Source organism: Pinus tabuliformis, chromosome X (genome assembly GCF_031772625.1).
Source record: "Pinus tabuliformis cultivar Carrire ecotype Pingquan chromosome X, CPIR1, whole genome shotgun sequence".
Classification (NCBI taxonomy): domain Eukaryota; kingdom Viridiplantae; phylum Streptophyta; class Pinopsida; order Pinales; family Pinaceae; genus Pinus; species Pinus tabuliformis.
This window is the reverse complement of record NC_142308.1, coordinates 415,143,589-415,153,114: the sequence shown is the minus strand read 5'-3', so window position 1 is coordinate 415,153,114 and position 9,526 is coordinate 415,143,589. Positions and strand designations below refer to the sequence as shown.

Genomic DNA, 9,526 nt, shown 5'->3' with positions numbered 1-9,526 from the left:
GGATTCTTGCACACTAGCTAACAAACTTTGGGAGAAAACAATTTTCAGATGTCAAAAAGATGGCAGAGATAGAGGAGACACCACCAATACCATTCGACATTGGGCCAAAAACCCATACAAGAGTCCCCTGCTCAATGCACTATGGAGAATAGTACCAGGCCTCATCATGTGGACAATCTGGAAGGAGAGGAATCGGCGTATATTCAGGAATCAAACCACTCCCACATAAATAATATGGAATAATCTGTGCAACAACCTTCAAGAAACCCTAGCACTACAATCTTGGAGTAAGGAGGACTTCCCCACTGAACCGCAAGAATGAAATATATGGATGAATTGGAATCTCAGGCCCATCTAGGTTCAGGATCCACTCACCAAGTCCATCTCTGCCCATCAATCTCCCAGCAAGTGGTGCCCTCCACCTGCAAGACTCACCCAACTCAACTTTGATGGCGCTTCTAAAGGCAATCCAGGTCAAGCCGGGTACGGAGGAATTTTCAGGGATCATTCTGGAAATCCTTTACTACTTTATCTGGGCACTTCAGGATGGGACACCAACAACTCAGCGGAATTGGAGGGATTGTGGCAAGGTCTTATTCTCGCACAGCAGCATAGCTACTTTCCCTTAATCATAGAAGGAGACTCTCAAATCCTCATCAACATGGCTCAACAAATCATACAGGGAACTCTAGTTAACAAACTATCCTGCAGCTGGTGACTTGCAGCTCGACTACAACACATTGAGCAAGTGCTTGCAACTAATAAAGCAATCACTTTCAAACACATTAAGAGAAATGGCAACAAAGTGGCTGACCACTTAGCCAATCTTGGGGTGATGAGCGATAGAACTATCCACAAAGGTTTGCTCGAAATTATAAAAGATGCCTCACACCAACAGGAATACACCATGTTGGTGCAAATGGATGCAGCACCCCCGGATGCGGGTGGTAGATAAGAATTTAATGCTCATTGGTCGCCGGACAAGCAGGTGGCTAATCCGTATGACTATCTGCACTTTCACTTGTGTGATCTTATGGCAAGTCCTTGCTCTCAGGCCGGTGCCATTAACCAAATTGGATAATCAAGATATTCCATACAATTCCAGAAATATGGAGCAGAGCCACCCTCATTCCCCTATTTGGCCTCTCAATTTCTCCTGCCATGCCACAACAATAGAGCCGAGCCTTCGAACTACCACTGGAAGACGTTGCAGACTCTTCTATTGTGTCGACCTGGGAAATGGTAACCATTTCTCTTAGTCCTTACTCTACCACCTACGTTTTGAGGTCTCGGCCACTTCCTCTGATCCAGATGTGAATTCCCCTGCTCCCCTATTCATTCCTTCTGTCACTCTTGGCCTTCCTCCTGACCCTGCTTTTCACCACTCATAGCAGCCTTCCAATCAAAGAACCATGCACCATCGTAATAGAATGAGGAGCAGGCGTGGTGGCAGTCGAGGAGGCCCCACTCGCCCTCTGTCCCATCCCCCTTCTATCTCAACCTCCTCGTCTGTCTACCCTCCCCCAATCCCCTCTAATTCCCACTTCCTTGGCAGGTATCCGGACACTCGTAGCAGCCTAGGAAGATTGGGCTCCAGTGAGGTTTGTAGTTCAGTAGGATTAACCCAACACATCGCTTCTGTTGCTCACTCCCAGCAAGCACGATTCCAGTTCCGTTGCACCATGGACAAGCCGCTCATAATTGCCACCGTCACGGTGGATCTCAGAGAGGTCCCTGCCTCCTGTCCCGTACCAACGATCAACCGGGAAATTAACCAGGATCCTCCATTCGACATCTTTCCAGGGGAGCCGAGCTCCAACTACCTGCCAAGAGACTTGGACAACTCGTCTAACAACAAACAACAAACACTGGGAGGCGAAGTCACCTGTAAGGACAAAGGCATTCAAACGGGGGACACTGCAGGTGGCGGCGATGCAAAGGACATGGGTTCTAAAGAATTTGGCTAGTGTCAGATCATGGAGGAAGAGCCAACATAAGCCACCTTGCAGCTGCATGCCAGGTTACGTGGCAGGCCCTGAGTCTGATTGTGATTAGTTTTGTTCATGTCAATTTTGAACTTCGTTTAATGTTGGGTCAATTTCTGAATTTTGTTTCAAACTTGGGTTACGAGAATTTTGAATTTTGTTTCCACTGCCGTTAAACTGTGGAACATTATGAGTTAAGTTGTAGATGTATTAGTGTAATTTACATTCTTTTGGTTACAATTTTTGAATTTTGGAACTGTCGCCCCTACGAGGGTAGAATGAAATTCCCTAATTTCATTCTTGGACTGGTTTCCCCATCTGGGGTAGTCGCGATTTCAAGGTTTGATGCGCAAAATGGTCACACAATTGACCCAGTACCGCTGAGGCCAGAGCCTCTTTGTACATTATGTCTTTATAAATAGATCAGTTTTACTTAGAAAAAAAACAACACTATTGTTTACATATTCATTTATAAGGAAGTAAGAAAATGGAGGAAAATAGACATGAATGGGAGGTAATTATCAAAGGCACCAAGCAAGTGTTCACTTGTCTTGTTGGTGGCTGTGTGGGGATCTTGAGTTGATCTAAGCTATCTAGCCTTAATCACCATCGCGCTATCATGCACAATCTCCCACCAATTCCTCCACGTCAAAGAGGTCAAGTAAGAGATGCAAATGCTAAATGGGCTGTCAAATCAACAAGTGCAGTTAAAAGGCAAAATGCAAAAATACAATATGATTTAGATGCAAGGCTATGTCGTGCACGACAACAAGCATATAAAAGATTTGTCAATGAAGAAATTCTTTCAGCTGTAAGTATTTATTAGTATTTATTTGTATATGTTTTTTATTAATATTGTCAATGAAGAAATTCTTTCAGTTGTAAGTATTTATTAGTATTTATTTGTATATGTTTTTTATTAATATGAATTTATTGTTGTGGACTAAATTCATTGAAACTTGTTTTCACAGTCAGTTGTTACATTTGATCAGCTCAATGATACTTCAAAGCAAAAAATTTGTGAAAAAATTCAACGTTGGGATCAGAGTCTACCTCGTAGACGTATGGAAACAATGAAGCGCATAGATATTTCTTTAAAAGAGAAAGTAAGGATTGAGGTTCCTGATGATGTGGGGGAAGAAGGATTAGATGGGCACAACCATATATTAAACTTTGATGAAACTAATCATGACAATGACAACACAGTTGAGTCCATTTTTTTGCATATATTAATTTTTTAGACATTTTAACATTAAATAATATTTATATTTATTATAATTGTATACTAATTTCTCATTGTTATTGATATGCATAGCCTAATCAACAAAATTCCCTAAATTCAAGCTACCAACTATTACGACGCTCGCCTAGATTTCAAGGGTTTCAAGGGGTTATTGGGCCAGTAAGTTTTTAATCCATATAACCTATTCCACAAAAAACATTAATATATAAATTGTTATGTTTTACCATAATGATGGGATGAGAAATGGATGTTCTATATTCTGTATTGTTATCCTTGATTTTTTTTTATTATATGTGTGTGTGTGTGTGTGTTATTTATTATTGATGGCGCAGGTGTTCCCTTTGGAACCATTGCAATCAATGAAAACCCCTAAAGATTGTCGAAGCCTTAAGAAGAATGGAAATGAAATGGTTCAAATTCTACAACCATCTTCACATCCAATGTCACAATGCAAAGTAAGATTATATTTATTTATACTCTTATAATTTTATCATATTTTTACATTTAATTCTATTTGAGTCACATACTTATATCTATGTATAATCTAATGTTCAGAGTAATGAATATACATCTCCTAAAACACTTTTGCACATGTATGATGGTGGACATGATAGTCAACAAAAATCACATTCTCCTCAACCATTGCGACATTCATCTAGACTTCAAGATAATTTAAGAGAGGTAAGTTATATACCATATATCTTAGCTCATAATAACATTGACATATTTTTTTATGACTAGTTAATGCATTGTCTTTTCATATTCGTTACATGTTCCCCATATTTTCATTATATCTATATGGATTTTGATATTTATTGATAGCTAGTTAATGCATTGTCTTTTCATATTCGTTACATGGTCCCCATATTTTCATTATATCTATGTGGATTTTGATATTTATTGATAATGTTGTAATTTCCACAGAAAACAAAAAAGATAAATGTTGATGCTATGGTTAAAAGGACCAAAATCATGCCAAAGGACTTGAAAGCACGTGGGTTCAAGTCACACAAACAATACATAGAGCAACATTGCTCTCACTAAACCCACTAGGTTTGCTACTTTGAAGCCTAAACATTCCAACAAGTTTAAATGACTTAGGCTACAATAATAGAACTTTAGCCATTGTTTTGTCTATAAAGGGGCTACAAGGACAGTTTCAATATATTAACTTTCTTTTATTTTGTTTTAAATGTTTTGAATACCAATACTTTTGGCACCTAAAACACGAAAGATACATTTTGTTTAATGAGAACTCGTTTTATTTAGATATATAAAGTATGAGTTTTTGTTTGTGGAATATTACATGTGCTCCCTCCAACTAGGCATATATCTTTATCATTTTTTAACATCAAAAGTTTTGACAAAATCTTGCTAAATTTGATCTTGGGTTAAGTAAAATTTGTTTTATAACAAATGTTATTTAAAAGGTTATCAATCTTTGGAATATTATATATAGTTTAGTCACATTTTTTGTTGGTATTTCTATGCACTATGGATGGGTAGAAATCTATGATATTCAAGATAGAATTTGATTCATTGAAGAGCTAGTGATAAAAAATGCAAAAAGATATGACTTTTATTTACGAAATATTATATACAATTCATGTATTTAAAGATGCATATATTTCTTGAATGCATTACTTTACATAAAAAGTGTTAATAATTGTTCAATTAAATTTATATGTTAATACATGAAAAATATTTTTATCTTTAGATTATAAAATTTCCTTATAATTATGATTATAAAGATAAAAATGTATCCATTTTTTTATTTATTTGAATGTAAACTTTATATATAAAAATGATTGTTATTTTTTTCAAAAGTGTTATAAATAAAATGAACTATCATCTTTAGAAATTTCATATGAATTGAATTTCACCTTAAACCTTCTATTAAATAGAAATTTTTATTATTTTTATGTTTATATTAAGTTTTTTATTATGTTATTTTATTCCAACATATAAAGATGAATCATTTTAGAATAATTTTGGTAGTTTATCTTTACCACTCCAACTAAATACAACCAAGTAGCTTTTTTTAATATAAATACTTAAATATCAAACCAAATTAAAAATTGATAAATAAATAGGAATACATAAATGTATAATATTATACTATAAATTTTATATAATGGTAATTATTGTTAAAACATTAATGAATTACACAATTACGTCCCTATTATCAATATTTTTATTAATATAAAGTATGTGTATGCATAGTTAATAATTTATTATTTATTATCAATATATTATCAAATATAAATAAATTTTTATTATAATGTTAATATATAAAGGGAATATATGAAGTAATCATGTGAGTGTTGAAAAAATTGATATAAATTCATTCTATTTATATAATTTTTTATGGGGGAAATATCTTCCAAATCCATTCAAAAGAACAAGAAATATTCATCATATAAATGCTTAGTAAGAAAAAATTATATGGAATGAATTTAACCATTCACCATATAGCTATAACAAACCACTTATATAAGACTTTACCTATTCTCAAAAAATCATAGTAGATCAAATAACAAATCCTAGTGAACTAGAGTAGTGCATATATTACCACAATGCTGACATTGAAATTCGAACAAGAATGAAATTTCAAAAAAAAAAATCATTCCATTTCATTGGAAAATTGTTTAAAAAAAATAATTTTAATGTTTGTAGGCCTTGAAGCTATTCTCTCCTAAGTTTTCTGCCTGCTTCCCTATCAAAAACATCTACACATTGTCAAATGGTTGACTCCATCATCCATAAAATCTAGAGAGTCTCATAAATTGTAGGGCAAAGATTCATTTCTATTTAAATTTTAAAAGTCTCATAAAAAATTGTGGGGTGGAGATTCATTTCTAATTAAATTTTAAAAATAGCACGGTTGTTTATACTCAATTTTCAAAGTTTTTATTAAATTATATTTTAAAATTTCTTCCAAATTTAAAATAAAAATTTATTATAAAACTATTTTTTCTAGCCTTTTTTAACCTTTTAATAATTTAATTTTTAAAGACTCTTTGGGAGAGCTCAATTGAAGTTTTGGGTTCAAATATTGTGCTATCGGCGGATTGGGGTGAGAAGTTGGACATGATGAAGATATAATCCAACCAAGCTTACCAAAAAAAATTGTAAAATTTTAATTTTAATTTATATAAATTTCTATGGAATTATTATATATAATAATTATTTTCATCTATCCAATATTATACATTTAAAATTTGTAATAAAAATTATATATAAATATAAAATAAAAATTATATAATCAAACCTATATAATTAATATAATATATATAACTTACAATTAAATCAAACATATATAAAATTTAAGATATGTTATTAATATTAATTTAGATATTATATGTAATCAAAATTGTATGTACTCTAAATAAAATCTACTTTTGCATCTCATATATAATATTAAAATAAAAAGTACTATTCATATTATTTATTAAAATGAATATTCCAAAATATGTATATTACATTATTTATTGATTTCAATACAATTTTATTTATTTATTTATTTATTTATTTTTCACATGTGGTTCACAGATACCCATGGTCACTGGGTAGCCACTACATCCACGGTTCAACACTAAGGACACTAGGGTGGATCCCACCTGAAGGCGATCACACCCCTCTGCCTATTTACTGACCTGACTCTAAGAGCTTTCAGGAATTGACCTTGTGACCTCCCGATTGGTGAGGCACTGGTTTGACAGATTGAGCTAACTCTTGGGGCTCAATACAAATATTATATGGTGTTGATGTTCAATTTAAAAATAAAATAGAGAAATTTTATTTAATTTATGCTTTAAAGTTTTTAACATTCTTCTCAACTTTTAAAAACATTTTAACTATTTATTCATTATAATGATTATGGAATTTTAATTAAGCTTTGTGTATATTTAGATGAAAGTCTTGTATATAGACATGGTTTTTATTTTTGAAATATTGTATATAATATATGTATTTGATGCAGGAGCATCCGACCAGGCATTGGCTTAGTGACTTGTTTTTAAGAGTTGCCATCCGACCACCCTTAATCAAAAGTCAAAGTCAAAGCTATGGAGGAGGAGACGTGGACAATCATGTAAACTGGGAGCAAATTTCTGTTAAAAACGAGCTAATTTGATGGAATTGATAAGTCTCGAGAAGACTTAATTTAATGTAATTATCTACCATGTATGTGTGTTGAGAGATTTAGGGATTGTTTGAACGATTTTAGGAGAAGATCATGGATCTGGAATGATCCATGATTCTATAGTTATTTCTATATATTATGAACCTGCGTGTTCTGATGGGGAGCATAGACAGAGAGGGTGGATTCAATGTAGTCGAGAGGAGAATTTGTGACTAAGACTGAAATGCCTTAGAATGTAATCTAATTCTGTGTATAATATAAGATATACGTGTTATGTGGATTTCTGTATGCCTGTGTATAATTTACATATATATTCTTTACTGTGAGTTAAATTCTGTGTCACGAGATTGTTGATCGACCATCGATCACTGTAAGGATCGATGGCGATCCAATGTTAACTCGTTAACTATTGTATGAGTGTTGTGAGTGTTTAAACAAAGTGTGGCAGAGTGAATCTGGGTGGAAAGGTGAATTCCATCGTAAGCAAACAAGCACAAAGGGAGCCATCGCATAGTTTAGATCGATGGATATTAACGGCGGAGGAATAGACCGCGGGGGATAGGCGTGTACGGGTGTCTTGATCGCAGTTGAAGGCCCGCACTCAATCACAACCGTCGATCTAAATTTCAAATGCTTATGTCACAGTCAACTACGGGGGTTGAGCTGTTGGTAAGCCGCGTGCTAGTTGAAGGGCCACAGACCATCAGATTGAATGTAATATCAATGGCGGAGATTGAAGCCGATAGGGCTTGGGCCTGAGCGGACCCGAGAAGTGTATGGACGCAAGTTTTATTTTATTTGAGATCTGGTCTTATGCATTCAGGTGGGACCGACGTTAGTTGACAGATTATGTGTTATATCGTTGTTAGAAGATTGGTGGGGTTTTTTTGTTTAAACCCACAATGTAACGCTTCTGATTGGTATAGATGGGCCATAACCCACAGGTTCACGGTAAGGTGATTATGAAAACCAGGGAAATTTCCTTTTGGTGGTTTTTCCTGCGTCAATATTTAAAGATGTATATTTTGTTTGATGTACTTGTTTGATATAAAAAGTATTAATAATTGTTAATTTAAATCTAAATGTCAATACATGAAAAAAGTTTTTATCTCTAGAATATAAAATATTCTTATAATATTGATCATCTATATTATTTGCTCCCTGTTTATAATCAAAGTTTCAAAGTTTTACACATCTCATCCATGGTTGGTTGTAATATCAATTACATTTTAGATATTATATAATCTCCATGTTGAGTGGTGAAGGTTACACATCATCTTTCTACGAAAAAGTAGAAGTAGCACATATGGATGAAATTAAAATATTTTAGTGCGAGTTACATTATCTATCTAATTATGTTATCTACGATGGGCATTGAAGTATTTTGTTTATAGGTGATATTGAAATGGTTTTTTTTATTATTATTAATATTTATGTTCAATATTGAATAATTTCCATTATTAAATTTTTTATGTAATTATTATTTTATTTATCTTAATGTAACATTACATGACGAAAGCAATAATTAATATTAATATTAATACTTAAAAAAAAAATTACTATATAAAATAAATATATAAAGTAATCACATTAATGTGTAGGTAAAATAGATTCTTTTTATATTGATCTTTTAAGTGGGAGGGGGGGAATATCTTCCATATCTATTGAAAAGAACTAGTAATTTTCAACATATAATTGTTTAATAATAAAAATTTACATGAAATGAATTTTCTATTCGTCTTAAATAGATAACAAACCAAAGAACAAACCATAATACCATTTGACATCAATGTTGAGATTAAAAGTACACCAATATTTAGTACAAGAACTGAATTTTAAAACTAGGCCTCCTCTAAGAATAGTTCATTACATTTCATTGGAAAAATAGTTCATTTCATTTCAAAAAATAGTTCATTACATTTCATTGGAAATTTTGTTTCAAAACTAAAGACACTAATACTTTGTAAATGGCTCATAGGCCTCTGAATTTATTCTCATCGAAGTTTATTCCCACTCCCCTATCAAAAACATCAGCCTTGCTGCATCTTCAATGTCCAGAACTGCATGACAATAAAAACATTAACAAAGAAAATATTTAGCATTGTTAAAAAAAAATCTAAATATTACTAAGAAAAAATTAATTCCCACATATTA

General features: G+C 32.8%; 1 pseudogene across 1 annotated transcript; it reads left to right on the top strand.

Annotated features, from left to right (window-relative positions):
• Positions 1–2,472: 2,472 nt before the first annotated feature.
• Positions 2,473–4,353, top strand: LOC149140303 (uncharacterized; annotated as a pseudogene). Its single transcript, XR_016264960.1, has 6 exons — positions 2,473–2,796; positions 2,957–3,190; positions 3,301–3,387; positions 3,561–3,683; positions 3,784–3,909; positions 4,153–4,353. The product of XR_016264960.1 is annotated as an uncharacterized LOC149140303 (transcript).
• Positions 4,354–9,526: the final 5,173 nt, after the last annotated feature.